We start from the raw sequence: 15,347 nt of genomic DNA on the forward strand, positions 1-15,347 counted from the left end.
AAATCAAGGATTCAAAATATCTGTCTTGAGTTAGCTCGTCTCTCTCTTTGCCTTCACTGCTATAGACTTTGAATATATGAGGTGTCAGTTTAATATATAGGGTCCGACCGAGAAAAGTATATCCGGCTTTTTAGCCCGCATGAATAAACTAGCTTCGCAGAACGCTGATAAAATGCGGAAATTTCAACACGTTACGTTTTCTAAATAGAAAAATAAATAAAATAAAAACATATATATGAGCCAACATCTACCTAAGTCTAATTAAAAAAAATAAAGTTGTAAAAGAAAAAAAAATATTGGCTTACTAACTGACTAGTTTCTTTTTTCTTTTTTTCACTCAAATAAATGCTACAGGCGTCCACAATTTCGAATATCAGTATGATAAAAATTAGGCTAAGATGGACGTCGGCTCATCGATAATCTTTGTTTTTCTTCTGTATATTTGATCCAAGGAACGTAATGAGCTCAAATTTTAGCATTTTATCACCACTAGGGTCACTTTCTCACCGAGTTTCAGCTTCCTTCGAAGCGTGGTTTATTTATGCGGGTTAAAAAGCGCCGGATTTGCCTTCCTCGATTGGAGGCTGTAGTTTTAGCGTACTTTTTTTATGTTCTTAGGGTACACCATGGGCGTGGTCGATCTACACTGCTGCGGCCGAGCCGGTTCTACTGCTGAGATATAACACTCAAATAAATTGTGTCTGTAGGGTTAGTAAATTTTAAATGTTATTTAATTGTACATTCAAACGCACTTGCTGTTTAATAAATGTTCAAACGTTTCCAAGTGCTGCGATTGATGATGAAGGTATCCTCAAGATATCTCTCGGAGAAAAGATTATCTCCAATTTCACAAGAACAGAAATGAATTTCGGTTATGACTATAGTCGGTGACAGGTCAAGAACGAAGTGGAAGCTCCTCCCACCTCTTTCCACATTAGCAGAGCAAAAGGTAGGAGAGGAGGCGACTTCCTCTCCAGTGTTCGCTCCGCTGAAGTGGAAAAGGATAAGAGGAGCTTCCACTTCTTTCTTGACCCGTCACCGACTATAAACCTTTTCTGTGTACTTTCGCCCCAGCCACCTAATAGGCGTATCCGGTATGGGCGACGAACAAATACTAAAACGTTTGAACCTGCACCAAGTAAAAGAATAAGGGGGAGGCAAAACGAGAATGTGTGACGGTTACGCTTATATCCTGAGTGTCTTCCACTGGCGTGGCAACGGCAAAACAACGTTTTCGCCCATACTATGGCCACCATACCCATACTGGAAGTGACGACAATTCAAGATGGCGGCGCCCTTGAGGAGAGGGTCTATAGGTCTATGCAGCGTGTCCTAAAGGGGCAACAGGAGCATGGCCTTGGCAAGGGGGGCATCCTTGCTGAGAGTTTTCTAACACCGCCCTAGAGATTTACGAACAAACAAGTAGCCTCAAAGCCGATGGGTCCCGAATTAATTAGTAGCAGGAATAAAGCTTTTTTATGTTAAAAAATATTGTTCAAGTCTTACTCTGCTCTGAGAGTTGGAAAGGCTATCTGCGACTCCACCCACGAAGGCACAGCCAAGCATGAGACGTCGGTGCGTTAAACTGCAAAACTAAGCCTGGGCAAAAAAAAAAAAAAAAAAAAAAAAAAAAAAAAAAAACTGTTAGAATTTGATTTACATGTTTTTCCTAGAGGCTCACCTTAGGAACCACTAAATCATTTTTGTTGCGCTCTTAATCAAACCGCTTAAAAGAGACCAAACATTAAAAAAAGGTAATTTAGTATTTGTGACAACTAAACCGCAGTAGAGATTGCTGGGTTACGTGAGAATAAAAGCGTCGCTTACATCGCCCGGTTTAATCATGTTTTTTTTTTCTTTGGTGAAAAAAGCAATGCGGGGAGAAACTGAAAGAGAGGAGAAGACGAGAGCGCGCCGTGACGTCATAGCACCAACCCTGATTGAAATGCTTAATGGGTACACGCAAAGGCTAGCTGCAGTCCCCTTCCAACCAGACCAAACAAAAGCGTCGTCTGCTCCTCGTACAGGGTCTTGCCTTTGGGTAGAGAAAACATCAGCTAGCTTTCGCTTCTAATAACTAACCAAGATCAGAGCTCCGCAGCCGGCCCTTTGCGGTCACGGCGCGGTTTCATCTCTTCTTCCCCTTCAGTTTCTTTACGCATAAAGTACGAAAACGTGTTTGTGAACCTCGAGCATGAACGGTGGCGAAACTCGAAAAGCTTGTAGAGCCGTAAAGCCGCGCACGTGAATGTGTGATCTTTGAGCGTCAATTTCTACCTGACTCACTTTCGCCAGAACGTTTTCTAAGGAAGCACCGGGCCAATTTAGGGATGTTTGCGCCCCCACGTTTGAGTGCCAAGTTTAAGCGCTCTTGCTACACGCTGGACAAACGTTCCCCCAAGCACGTCGTCCCCCAAGATAGCTGCGGTGTCGAAACGCGAAACTCCTTAAACATGGCGCGAAGTGAGCCATCAAGGGATCTCGCAAGCGCCACTCGCGGGAGCAATTTCTTTTTAGACGAGCCGTCAAAGTTTTTGCAGGTTCCCAGCTAGCCCAGAAGAGGTCTTTCACCGTTTACTCCTTTAAATTAAATCAGCAAGTCAATAACATTTTCATCTAGGGAACAAACAAACAAAACATGCGAGAAGACTGCAGCGAGAATTCTGAAATAGTCTTCGCGAGAGCAATCCGGTTGACATGCATTACATACGGTAGCGACTGGCAAAGATGGATACTCCAGGAGTTCCAGTCGAGAGTTGTCGGGACCCAGCCGACTGAATAGCTCCTCAACGTGGGAGGTAATGCTATCCAGTTTCCCCCGAGACAGTGTGCACATATCACTCTGAACACACTCTTAGCCTGCGTCGGTTATGCAATGCAAAGACGTCGGGAATTGCGCAAACTCTCCATATGCGTCTACTCTGGGCTATTTGGCAAGATTACGTGTGTATCCTTGATCCCTTGACTGCACTTTCCCGTGCGATAATGAAGTTTGCACGCCTCTTCTACTCAACGTACACGCTGAAGCTAATAAAAAGTATCCATTACTTTCATCCCTTACTTTCGAATTGTTCCAGTACATCTTGCCCCAACAGCATTCGAACGAATGATTTTATTACCCATTGGACAATGCAATTATCAATGTAATAAAGGAATTTAGATGGATACTTCTTTACTAGGGTAAAACTGTACTTGTAATCGGCTAATTTTTTTGTGGCATGCGTAGTATACCAATGCGCGCAACATGTTTTTATGTCGAATTAAAGTGAATGAATATAAACTGTTTAGACGAATCAAAAGTCGGCATTGAGATACGTGCTTGCGCTTCGCAAGAAACATGTCGCAAGAGTGCGCAGTCACGTGGTTTAGGGTCAATGGTTCATTGGCCCAACAAACGTCCTCATGCCACCATGTCAAGGCTCAACCGCTAAAACGAATTCCCGGTATTAACACACGACACAATTTATGACTTTCGGTCGACGACGTTGAAGAACGTTTTGAGGGCGTGAGAAGTTTAGGACGAATTGAGAACCTCGAGGGTTTCGTTTCGGTAAATTTTCCCAGAGCCTGCTGCGTGTCCGCAGTGGTTTGTGAGTGACGACCTCGAAAATGTAGTGCATTTTGTGGAGAATTAAAAGAAAAAATGATATAATGGAAAAAAAAGAAAAGCTCCAGGTATGGCAGGCGATTATCGCGATGTCCAAACTGTTCCAACCGGTGACCAAAAAATCTAAATCAATATTACGTTATCTACATGCCATAAAAAAAAAAAAGCATTTCCAGTTTTTCTCTAGCTTTCTTTAGCACTTTTGACAGTTTTAAAATAGAGTACCTCCGTTAGATTTTCGTGATGAACTGCCAGGAAACAGCTTCTACCAGTTTATGGGTGAATAAGAAGTTAGTTGTCAATTTTTACAGTCCAGCACTACGTCCTTGGAGTATCCTCCGGCACAGAAACATTCCAAAAGATAACAGGACAAAGAATTCGGCTGCACAACCTCACTATCCACTTAAGGGCCATCCATACGTTCCGCACTCCGACATAATCACGCCTTTGTCATCATTCTGAACACGGCCAAAACCGACTGCTCTCCAACGAAAAAAATAATAATATCATAAATACATTTAGCGCGGTAAAAGGCCAGCACCCACGAACGTATGCGAAAACTGTTTTATCCTCTGAGCCGCGCTGAAGTGCCGAAGGCCCAAAGAAACGTACACACACAAAACAAAAAGGGGAAAAAAAGGAAGAGCAGTGAAGAAAGAAAAGAGAAGAGCGGACTAGAAATATGGGCCCTTTAACTGCGCTGTAAATTAATTTGGCGACTGAGTTTAACAGCGGGGGCGGTCCGAGTCCCCCTTGCCCAAAAGACAAGGCACATACGTACAGCCAGCGAATATTTCGGTCGCCTATTTGGTCGCTAATGGGTCTTTCGTGTACCCGCTCCCGAACGTCGCTTCCCGAATTAGAGTAAGAACTACTTTTTTCCTCTATTTCTTTTATCACGAAGAAAAAAGAGTAGAGCAGTGGTACAACGTTGAACGCACGGAGTGAAAAAAGGCTTTGCCGGCGGCGTGCGCACCACTCCGCCGAGAAAAATAAGAACGACACATACGGGCGTGAGAGACAAAGGCCTTGTATCACGGCGAAGGAATGCTAAGAAAACGTAGGTCGGCGGAAGGTAAAACGTATAACGAGGATGAGAGAGAGAGAGAGAAAGAAGAAGGCCGTTGCCTGCGGCTGTGGAAGACTTGTGACCTTCTGTGTTTGAGTACATGCATCAGCTCTCTCTTGCGGCCTTCTCGTAAGCGCGTTTCGAGGAAAGGTCGGTTTTTGGAAGTAAAAAAAAACAAAAAACGAAGCTTCTCTCGGTTTGCTTGTTTAACACGGTTTTTGCCTCGGTGAATGTATCCGCTCGCTGCTGATGGGTAGCCGCGACTGCTCTTGTGAGTAGTGCGGATACGTGATTTTTTTAATTTTTTATATGGATATTTTTATGGGTCAAGGGGCTCTTCTTTGAAGCTTGCGCAGAATGCGAAGAGGAGGCATTACATAGTGTCTATATGGACTCCACATCATAGTCTATAGAAGCCCAAACTAAAAAAAAGAAATAAAGTTGGAACACGCGTGTGGTGTACCTGACCGACGAACGCACAAAAATCAAAATATAGAAAAGTAGTTCATATTTTTTTGTTAGAGAACAACGAGCGTTTATATCTTGTGCAGAAATCACAAGTAAGCTCTTAAAGAAATCGTAGTTTCCATTTAGGCAAAACAACAACAACAAAAAAATCTCCCTTTAAGAGAAAAAGAAATGTACATATATATGTACTTCAAATGCGAATGCAGCGTTTTCGACATGTTCTGAATTTCGTGCGATTGCCGGTTGGTTTTTATTTTAAGCACATGTGTTCGAGCTTTTCAGCCGGGGTCAGACTGTTTATACAGCATAAAAAAAGACTGTCTGCAAACACGAGTCACGACAATATCCGTGGTTCGAATGCCGTGTGCCAACCTTTCTGTTCGAACTCATTGCCACGGGGCATTCGAAGCACGCATCTCGCGGTGACTTGCGTTCGAATCTGTATGCAGAATGCCGTTCGTAGGATGTATAAGCCATCTGACCCCGTCTTTACCGGAGTGCGTTCCGCTCCCTTGTAATCGCTTACGACGAAAAAAAAACACGGGGCACCGGCGACGCCATCTATGAGGTAAAGGTGGAACTGCGTTTAAGTAGACGGCACGGTTTTGCAGCATCCGGGAGATGAAATCTACGCACGATTTATGACAAATGGTTCCTTATAACATTGTCAAATGTTATTTCAAGCTCACAGTGGAAGAACGACACGTAACCAAATTAACAGGCAGGTCGTAATTGTTCCAGGGCGACTTAATAGATGGCGCCAGTGTGTGTGTTCCGTTGTCCATAATGCGGAGAGCTTATCGTCTGCTTCTTGCGCAAGAGTTGCGGTGACGTCAGAAAGACGCCGAGCTCTGATTGGTTACGATTGAAGGATAGTGGGTAAACCTCAAAGCAAGCTGCCTCGAGGTCTACCATCTTTCATCCAGAACCAATTACAGCTCGGCATTCTGACGTCATCACAACCACTGCAAAAGAAGCAGACGAACTTGCGGTCCGCATAATGTCCACCAGCTTTGTATTTACTCGGGAAAACCGCCTCAAATTAATTCACGTGCGCTCGTGTACCGCTTACAAGAGTTTTCCGTTCGTGCTACAAGCGTTTCCGGAAGTCCAGGTTAAAGTTATACCGCGTATTGAATAAGTGACCCAACATAACAAAGAAGAAAGCAGTGGCTGGTAGATTTACGGTCTTCGCGGTATCATATATAAACGCCGCCCACGAGCATGTGGTCGCCCCTCGCTACATCAGTCTACGCTCAAGAAATAACCACTCCTTCGTGAGATAAATGTAAATCCGCGCGAGGGGAAAAATGATACACGTTTTTGAGAAACATTTGTCTTTTCGGGCGGTTCTATGTCTTGCGCAACCGTGTGTCTACCCGATCTTCGGCAGCGTGTATTTTTATAGACTTACAGAGATTTAGAAACGCTGGCGGTGGGGATTTTCATCGTTCCTCAGTCATTCACACTGTGGTAGTCGCAGACACGAACACGGAACAGCTAATCACGAAACATGGAAGGAGTGAATACGATAAGTTACGTCCTGCGTTTCTTAGACCGTCAATAACTATGTTACATGCAGTATACAAAATCCAAAATGCTAACCGGAAGATGTGATTCAGCACATGTGACTCAGGCGTCAGGATATGTGACTTATACCTACGGTACTCTGAAAATGTTCCTTCGTGAATACTGCCTCGATATGTACTCGAAACATGCATATCCGCATTTTCTGCGATCAATGATAGTGATATCGCGCACCAGCCTTGTCATGCTCTCTCAGTCACGCAACGACATCGATCCATTGTCTTCTATTCTGGACGGCCACTGAAATTGAGCATGATACTAATCGCTCATGTCATTGGATAACGTGCGTAAAAGAAGACAAATGAATAGCATTTAGAGTGTCGGAATTAAGTAAACAGTCAGGCACCTTCGTGAGTGCAAGAGAAGTATGATGATTACCCTCACCTTTGTAGACGAAAAAAAAAAAAAAGCTGTAACGTTCGGTACCTTTGAAATAACATTTTCGATTTAGTGTAAAGTATGACGTATGATATTATTATTATTGCATTTTTTTACTGACCCAACTATTTAAAGAAAAAAGTAAACGTGTTTTCCCGCCCACGAACGCTTTATTCTTTAACGCCATGCACCCAAGCTTCCCTTGACCCTAGAACCACTAAATGAGCTACGCTTAGAGTATCGGCACTTTGTTCCCAATATTGTTGTGGGCGCCGCCATCTTGGTGCTTGTGCAGAGCAGACGCAACGGCCGATCGCCATGATTCAAAAGTGCGACTTCCTCAGCATTAGTTTCGGTGTTAGGAAGCTCAGGCAAAATAGATTTGCTCTGTCGGGAACCGTTAAAACATTTCTGGAGGACGGAAGAGCGTTTCTTGTGATTTCAAATAAAGCATAAGATAACTGGCAACCATGATTTTACGCCACAAGATAGGCAAGTGTCGTTATTCTAAAGCGTAGCTTATTTAGTGGCACTACTTGATTCGTACACCAAACAGCGCGAGACCGTCAGTCGAGAGCTCCACGTTTTTCTGGAGCTTCGCACCGTCTGCTCAGCTGAAGGTCCTGACGCACAGTCTCAGGGTTTCTGAGCCGCGTTTGTAAAAACGCCAGTATTTCAGGAAGTTGTTTTTTGACACTCGGTCTCGCGCAAGCAAAACATTTTACGGAGCTACATTCCCCAGACCACACCTTTGACAGCACTGAACAGAACTCGCAATTAGAGTAAAAACGCCTAATTTTTTTATTACCTTCTTGACGCAGTCACATTTGTGCCTTGTGGAAAACGGGCCCAACTGGCGATCACTGCGATTTTAAAACGTCCACTAGATACGGAGTCGGGAGACTCCGGTGGTATTGCTTCGCTTCGTCGCAGGCTCTCTTCAGATTTCTGGAGGACTAACATTCCTTTCCTTCGATTTCAGGTAATGCTTCGAATAACTGGAGACACTGTTTTAAGCGCAACTGGCACCAATCACATTAGCATAGATATAATTGAGGTGCCGTTTTTCTGAAGCTTACTTATTAGGGCGAAAGCCTTATATGTCTCATCGTTCAGTCGATCTTCAAAGTGCTTGAGCCAAAACACGTCGGCGATACGAAAGCCACAAAAACGTTCACGTGACCACTCAGTGGATGACTAAGCCAATTAAGATGATGACTCAGCACATTGAGAAGGATGACTCAGCACATTAGGAAGGATGACTCGGCACATTCAGAGGGATGACTCGGCAAGTAAATCATGTGTCTGTCTTTAATGCATCCGCGCTTGGGCTTTCGCCGTCAAGTCGTCTTAAGGATAACATATGATACCCTGTGTTTTGATACTAGTGCTGCATGAACTTACGATACCCGACTGCGTTCAATCAGACATAAGCCTCAAGCTCGCAGCGTGCCGCTCTCGACCCCCACATACACCGACACCTCACTTGCTCGGACTCCGGGAGGGGGCGGCGCGGCGTTCTTGGTGTACTTCTTCGCCGCGCGGTGCAAACGACGGAGCGTGGGTCCATTTACGGGGCCAGCCGTATTTTCCCACATCGCGTGTGAACGGCCCATTTGCTAAAGTGGCGATCGAAGCTGGACCTCCACTCCCCCACTGCCCCCTTTCCCAGTCTGTACTTCCTTTCACCCCTAAGCTGACAGTGCGGCGGAAGCTAGGCGCTCAAAAGACCAATCAGTCGCCTCGTCTTCTTCACCTGACCTCTCTCTCTCTGCGCATGGGTATACGGGTGGGCGCCTGACCACGTGGTGAAAGATCGACGTATGATTGGCCCAACGAGAACGTAGCTTCCACCGCACTGTCCACTAACGGGTGAACGGGGTACGTATCTCTCGTCACTGCCTGCAGCGCGGCTCGAACTGCCTTTAAAACCTGCGCCCCGGGGCACGAGAACGGCCTTTCGCTAAGTGACGACCGATAGCCACTCATTACGGCCTTTGCCTCCTTTTCTTTGCTGGGAGATGGCCGAGGCACGCTCTCTTGCGATCACTGTGGAATGATCGTAGCGTCACGTCACCGAAAACTTTTTTTTTTCTTTAACGTGAACGCTCCTTTTTCGCGGCTGGGAAGCTTTCGTGCGAACGATGCATTTTTGATACAATACAATACAATACAACGCAGGACAATACGATCACTTGGTTTTATTATCAAGTAATGAAAGGGGAGGCCGGGAAAATAATCTGCAAAACAACTTGACGGGTTTCATGCCACTTACAAAGTGGCGATTCAATAGAGAGCTTTAGTATTGCGTTTGGGAGAAAGAACAGGTACTCTGCGTTTGCGCTAGAGTTGCGTGCTTCACGTTGCGCATGCGCGTCGCCCCAGCCACGCGCCAATCCAAGAGTCCAAGACGCAGTCTGGACTTCCTCGCACGCGCAGTGTCAAACACGCAACGCTGACGCGAAAGAACAGTGATTGCGTTTCCTTTTATACGCAACTCTAGAAGACTCTATTCTTGTCGACGTTGCCGGAAGATACGGTCGTAATCGATAACATTTATAATTACTTCCCGTGGAAATGAAAGCAGTGTGACAGTTCTGATTACTTGACGGCAGGAATCATTGAAGGTTTCCTCAATAAGAACCGTAACTACGCGGATTGTGTCAATGGGTCAAGCGGACAATACCGTTTTTTTTTCTTCTATTTTTTATGTTCGCTTTTGAAGTACAACGCGGCTCGAAGAACGTGGAGTGCAAAGGTTCGCGTTGCAGGTCCCTGAGACCAAGGAATTGTAATACTGTTGAAAATTGGGCAATGCTCTGTTTGTGTGCATTTTCTCTGTCCTGTCCTGTGTCCTTGTTCGCGCTGTTTTACTCGTAAACATGAGACCAAGGGATCCTGAGGTCAATGCCCCGAACGGTCACTCTCCACCCAAAACGTAGCACTAGAGCTCCACCCAGATGTCAAAGTTACAAGGCTAGGCGCTACAAGAATCAAAAGTTCGCACACATGAAACAGAGTTCGCCGAAAACTAATAATTCTAAAAATAAATTGAAAAAAAAACCCATCAAATCCTGATTTTAGTTAGCTGCACCAAGTAATTAATTCGACCTTAACTAGAATATCCGGATATTATTTGGGACCCTCACTAAAATAGTTTAGAGATGCTATCAAGAAGGTTCAAAATTCGTGATTACGAGTTGTTTTCTTTTTTCGAAATAAAGACTCGTCGGGAGCATGACCACCCCAATTAAAATATCTGAACGACGGAAATTAGAAACTAGACGTATAATGGCACACTTAAAATTTATGAATCAGTTCAATCATCGTAACATTAAAATACAAGCAACTTGTTATTTGAAAATGCCAGATAGTCATTCATGTCGAACTCTCCACACTTAAATGATAAGGAAACAGAGCAGTAATAATAACGTCTTCAAATATTCGAACACCGTTCAGACCGTTGGAGACTGCAAGACACTCCCGGAAAAACGCATGATAGTTACAGAAGCTCTATCGTACGTTCGGGACTTTTCAATATGTGAAATACAACTTCTACATTCTCAAGTAAAAGTGCATTTTCAGCATAAACAAGATATTGGAGACTGTGACGGCACACTTTTAACACAGATTGTGTTTTATTTCTCACTGAGATCTGTAACGTTTGGCTGCGACGAAATGACGAAATGACAATACTTTAGTTCCCCGGCAGGATTTGTACTAACCACCTCGAGACAGTGAACCGAGTGCTTTACCGAGTGAGCTAGCAAAGGCTTTCTATTGTTTTTTTCTCACTTTTATGGTTGAGATAGTGTGGGATGGCGTTTGCTCTCGACGCGAAGGGAGATCCTTTCGCGAGACATTCGAAGGGCGCGCGCTCCCCCGCCTCGGTCGCGTGCTTCGGGGCCTTGAAGGCGTCTGGGTATGTCGTGCTGCGCCATCTCGCGGCGTTTGTCAGAAATGCGAGCGAATCTTCAACACACCTGCGTTGTAGCAAGGCGGTGCCGTTCAGACGCCTTTCTCTTCTTCGGTGGAAGAAGAGAGAGGCGAGCTTCTCTAGAGTGTAAGAAATGACAGAAGCAGCAGGAAGAGCCTTGATCAGGGACCTTCACCGACGTGCAAAAGTTGTCACTTTATTGTATAATTTAATTTTGACATTGTTTCGCTACCCACCAAGAGATCATGCGCTCAATCCCACCCCCGCCCGTTTCAAACCAGGATGAGCATCGTACCACCGGTGTTCGGTAAAGTAACCCTACTGCGTGATGCACGTTAAAGACGTCGGGCGAGCGGTGGTACTGCATCGGCTAAATTTATCATCTACAGCTGGTACACCAGACGCCCGTTGGGGTTCACTAACTTCCCGCCATAAAAAAAAAAATACATACACACGAAGTTTTGCTTCGGTATAATGCGATCAACTGCCGAAAACATCTGTCGGCCATTCAACGTATGGAGATCTAATAACTTCCATCTCTCTTACAGGCATTTCAGATTACCGAGCAGTCCCCGGTACCTAATTCTCGAGATATTGGTAGTTTGCTCATCAGCTTTCACAAATATCTAGGCATTATAAGAAAAAAAAGTATTAAACGTAAAGCTACGCGTCATTGAAGTTTAACAAAAACGCTAGGAACCAACAACTTTCGTCGTGTCCTTGCCTGCACCCCCCCCCCTTTATAGCACGCACATTTATATATATATTTTTATCGAACGTGAAGGAAGTTGTTAAACAAGCAAAGTATAAAGAAAAGTGAAAAGGCGCCGACCGGAAAGCCGCACGAGCCGTATACCTGCGGCAACTCGCCAGAATTCCTGAATTATTGGAAGGAGCCACTCGCGGACATTACAATTCATGATAAATGGTCGAATTTAATAAGCTTCGCGGGAGGCTGCCGAGGTACTTTATTAAAAGCGAACACTATTTCCCATTTGCGGAAGTGTTGATCGATTTTCTCTCTTCTGTTTCTTGTTTGTAATCCTTTTTTCTTCCTCTTCTTCTTCTGTTTGGTCGACCTTTATGATCCGTCGGTTCGTTTTGAATGCGGAACGGGTTTTCGTTTGCTCTTGTCTGTTTCTCTGCGTTTCGGTGTTGTAAAAAAAAATGTTTTGAAACAAAAATTGTGAAATAAATCTGAATTCATATCCACTCCGTTGGTACAAAAGCGTGCGTTTTTTTTTTTTTCCGGGAACATAAGGTGGGAAAAATGTGACGGAAGTTTTGCGAATTAAAGCGAGGAAAACGTAAGTACGGGGTGTTGTAACAAGGGACTACCAAACTGAGTTATATATTGGCTCCCTTCTTGTATTTTTCAACACAAATTAAAAATAAATATTATTCTGTTTTTAGTGTAGTCCTCGCGTTTTTTTTTTTTTTTTTCACACCAATGAGACATTTAGAACTGAATTCTGCGCCGAGATAACCGGGATATCAACAGGAGACACACGCACACACACAAAACCACGTTATTGTCGTTTTACATTTGTTTTTCTAACTTCAGAGAACATCAGCAAAATACAGGTTATTTATGAATATACCTGTGTTAATTGTTGGATATCTTTGATATATATATATATATATATATATATATATATATATATATATATTATATATATATATATGCCCTATAACGGACTGTCCAACAACGCAATCCTGGAAGAAAACACTTTGAAACGTTTAGTGAATTATTAAGTAAATATTTTATTTTTGGACGCCGCCAGTATTATGAAGTTTACGATATACTCCCATTTTTAATATTTTATATTTAAGTCACGTGTCTTCTTTAACATTTTCTTGAGGGAATCGGTTTTACTCTGCCTACCTAGTGCAATCATAAGAATCTCATCCCGTGCGTAATGCTCTGTACCAAGGCGTCCGAAATATTACTAATTGTAGAAATAGATAAAAATGAGCTTTAGAAGAAAGTCAGTCGACCTCCAACTCCTAACGTTTCCCTCGCTGGATCTCACGGTCCAATTTTCGTACTCGCTTTCAAACATCGTACGGTAAGTGAGATCATCTCGGATTGATCGCAGACAGACCACTTCGACAATCTGGCCCTCAGAAAAGTTTGTCTATTTGATAACGCTGACCAGATAAAATATCCGTCTAGCGTGACTCTTCCTCGTATCTTATTTTTGTCAGGGACGGTGTGTGTCAGAGACAGGACTTTCACTGAGACTTGGCAAACTTCCTTCGAACTTCATGTTGGCATTAATTTATTTCCAGAGAACCACACGCCAAGGGAATGCCCGACATTACTTGAGCAGACTTTACACGGCGAGCTTGCCATGCTTATCAATATATTACTTTGGTCTCCAGTTTATTTTGCACAAAGCCCAGTGTTTCCGTACCACGTTCATTGTGTACCTCTGTCACTTCGCCATAGGATAAAAAAAAATGCGTGTCAAACTGTGGAATTGTGAAATGAGAGGAGGACGAACAGATAGTGACTTACCTTGCCAGACGATTCCGACAGTCCACGGGATCACACCGAGCAACAAATCCACGCACACCGGGAAACACACTCGAGGTGAGGAACACCACCCCCAAAACCAAAAGAACAGAAGAAAACAAAGTAGCCGCAATCACGTGGATGCCGTTGAGAACTAGTTGATCGCGAGCACGAGGCCACTCAAAACAAGAAGAAGAAAAAAAGAAAAAAAGGTAGGCGTCAACAACAGTGCGGTGACCAAAATCACGAAAGCAGACGAGACAACATTCAACGGGTCGCACCCACTCCAAGTAGTCGTCACATCACGCACATCACGGAAGATGTCACCATAAAAAACAAAACTAAATCTCGTCACGAGAGCTTCTCCTCCCGAAATCTCTCCACTGACGAAGAAGCGCAAGAGAAATCGGCGGGTGAAACTTCGGGCAGCCGGCGTTATTCCAAGAGCTCGGTCGGCGCTGCTACCATCGGCGGCCACGCGTACGACCCAAGTAGTGCATCTCACCGGCGGCTCCAATAGCCCCCCTCAAACACCGCTAGCAGCGACCAAATTTCCCCATTGGCCCGTACGGCGATGGCGTCGCTGCCGAACGCGGCGTCGCCTAGCGGTCGTCACTGGACGAAAAAAAACTAGCGCGCATGCTCAGATTGGTACGCGGTGGTGGAGGTGGTAGGGAGGAGAGACCCACTATAGAAAAGAGCCGGATGAAATCCCTCGCGCAGCAAAGCAGGCATCTCAGTCGAAGGAATCGCGCGGCGGCTTCGGCGGCGGCGAACTACAAAGGAGAAATTTTCTCTTGACAGAGCCGCGCCGCCGGGTCCCGGTCAGTTTGATTTAGGGCAGGTTTTGCGTCGGAGATGCTGAAACGAATTTGTCGACATCTTATTTTCTTATCTCTTGCGTTTTAGTATACGGTGGCGGGCTGAGTTCCGTTGTGTCGTGGGAGGCAAGAGGGAGAAAGCGTCCGTGTTTGGGGAGGCGTAAAATAATTTGTCCGGAGCTTCTTTTTGCTTTTCCCAGACACAAGGTGCTGGTGTTTGAAGGTGTGTGTGTGTTCGGGGGGGGGGGGGGGGGGGGGGGGTTGGAGGAGCTGGGGGCAAGAAGAGAAGTTACTGACGCTTCATTCTGGCGTAGGCAAATAAAAATGGAGAGCGACGTTCGAAACAAATCGTTTCGCCTGGTCCAACATTCACCTACTCACCTCCGGTCATCTTTTTGTCGTTGCTGTCTCGGAACACGCGCAGTTGGGCTGGGCTTGAGAAAGCAGAACAACGTCGAAGATTACAATGTTTGGCTTCTAGTAAAAGGAGAGCCCTACGCAAGCAAGTTAATGCCGATACAAAAGAAAAGTATTAAAAAAACTGCTCCCAGGTACAACGGAAAAGAACACACAAAATAAAATAAATGGAAGAGCAAGAGCCGCAAGAGCTTGAATCGAACGAGTCAAATTGGAAGCTTAAGCCGTAGCGAAGCGTATAAAACGAACCTGCTTCTTAGAAAAAAGTTTGGCAGAGTCGCATCGAGACGAGCGCAGAGAGAGACAGAGAGAGAGAGAGAGAGAGACATCCCCATGCATTCCACACTCTATAGCTGTCGTGCCTAGTATTTGCGTCGATGACTCCGAGCCTCCCGCAGGCTTTTGTCTTCCTTTACTCGCGTTCGCTCGCGCACCCCGCTTAAACGCCGCGTGTGGGTGTACGTAATCCTCCGGTCTTATTTTTCATACGCCGACGTACTGTCGTGGCGTGATGATGAGTTCTGTTCGGGGAATGGCTGTTTCGG

The 15,347-nt window shown here is 44.9% G+C and overlaps 1 protein-coding gene across 4 annotated transcripts in view; it reads right to left on the bottom strand.

The window, feature by feature from the left end:
• Positions 1-14,058, bottom strand: part of LOC8032277 (latrophilin Cirl) — a 395,876-nt gene extending 381,818 nt beyond the window's left edge. For all 4 annotated transcript variants that reach the window (XM_042289522.1, XM_042289525.1, XM_042289521.1 and 1 more), the window contains exon 1: positions 13,568-14,058. The gene's annotated coding sequence lies outside the window, so the exon portion shown is untranslated. The remainder of the gene's footprint in view (positions 1-13,567) is intronic.
• Positions 14,059-15,347: the final 1,289 nt, after the last annotated feature.

The sequence above is a fragment of the Ixodes scapularis genome, unplaced genomic scaffold (genome assembly GCF_016920785.2).
Source record: "Ixodes scapularis isolate PalLabHiFi unplaced genomic scaffold, ASM1692078v2 PGA_scaffold12__126_contigs__length_90152505, whole genome shotgun sequence".
Taxonomy (NCBI): domain Eukaryota; kingdom Metazoa; phylum Arthropoda; class Arachnida; order Ixodida; family Ixodidae; genus Ixodes; species Ixodes scapularis.